The 1,322-nt window shown below is 40.1% G+C and overlaps 1 long non-coding RNA gene across 1 annotated transcript; it reads left to right on the forward strand.

Moving 5' to 3' along the window:
- Positions 1–649: 649 nt before the first annotated feature.
- On the forward strand, positions 650–1,322 carry LOC107682906 (uncharacterized). The gene is made up of 3 exons (XR_001633621.1): positions 650–1,006; positions 1,119–1,182; positions 1,272–1,322. It is a non-coding gene; the product is annotated as an uncharacterized LOC107682906 (long non-coding RNA).

Raw genomic sequence — 1,322 nt, forward strand, 5'->3', positions numbered from 1 at the left:
AAATCTTTCAATTTCTTTATTTAAAAATCTACATTTTGAAAAGTTGGAGTTGAAACAGTGCGCGAGAGTGTGAGTAAAGTGAATAGTGAGTTTACCTGTCTGGCGTGATGACGCTTAATGTCACCTGTTAGCGAGTGCCAGTTTCAAGACACATAAAAGCTTTTTAAAAAATTAAGAGTGGGTATTACTGTATATAAAAATAAAACATAAAAAATATCTTGAGCTTGTGTTCACCACAGACCGTGTTTCAGGCATTTAACCAAAAAAAAACCCATTTTAAAAACCCATTGACTTCAGGATAAAATGCTAAGTCGTGTTAACTCGTTCCTTCAGCACTCTATACAGCATTTATTGTTTCGCATTTCATTATGTGTACGTTTATAACAAACGATCCAAAGTAATACGAGATTTAGTAATCATCTCGCAGGCTAGCAGTATGCTGAGCAGTTAAAGAATAAGACGCTTTTGTTAATTTGCCATTATATATCATTTAAAAGACATTAATGGTTGTATTTACCAAGTTAAGATGACGTATAAATCAAATGTGTAGGTTTTCTAATCAGGCACGGGATTGAATACCCATAAAAGGCCTCTCAGCCAATGGAATCGCTCATGTATTTCTTAATCTATAAGCTGTAGAATTGCTTTGGTCTCATTTGCTCTAAAACTGAAATCTCCAGTGCCAACTCACTGCAAGGCACCAAATATATGCTCGTTTTTAAATGATCAGATACTCTCATAATTTGCAGAGACAACTATAATTGGTTGACCCTGAAAAGTAAACACCGTAAAGTTTGTTTGAGAATCCTAACCAGCCCAACACAGCTTGAGCACGAGTTGAAAAACACACAACAACAGTTTTAACTCGGGACTGTGTTTGCGTTCAGGACGGTTCTCTCAGGAGAAGCGGCTCTTTCGGGAAACTCAGGGAAGTCCTGCGCAGAAGCAGCGAGATGCTGGTGAAGAAAATCCAAGGAACCATGCCACCAGAGCCTCGCAGCACAAAGTGAGACACACAAACACAGCGATTCATGAACGTTGAACCCAGCTTTAGCAGCTTTACGGCCTGCTACAGTGTTGTTCTTTCATGTAAATGAGTTGTTTTTCATCCCACACAGCATGAAGAGAGCTGCGTCCCTCGGTTATCTGAACAGTAATGGAGATGAGTGCGACTCTTTTCAGGTGAGCTGCTGTGTGAGCTCAGGGTTTAATTTGATTGTTTTAAAGGAGATTAATGGAGTAATGCTGATTTGTCGGTCGTCTCGTCACAGGGTTCGGGAGCAGTGAGGACGCTGAGAAACAGCAGGCCTCTGAGCTCAAGC

The sequence above is a fragment of the Sinocyclocheilus anshuiensis genome, unplaced genomic scaffold, assembly GCF_001515605.1.
Source record: "Sinocyclocheilus anshuiensis isolate Anshui unplaced genomic scaffold, SAMN03320099.WGS_v1.1 C32706094, whole genome shotgun sequence".
Taxonomy (NCBI): domain Eukaryota; kingdom Metazoa; phylum Chordata; class Actinopteri; order Cypriniformes; family Cyprinidae; genus Sinocyclocheilus; species Sinocyclocheilus anshuiensis.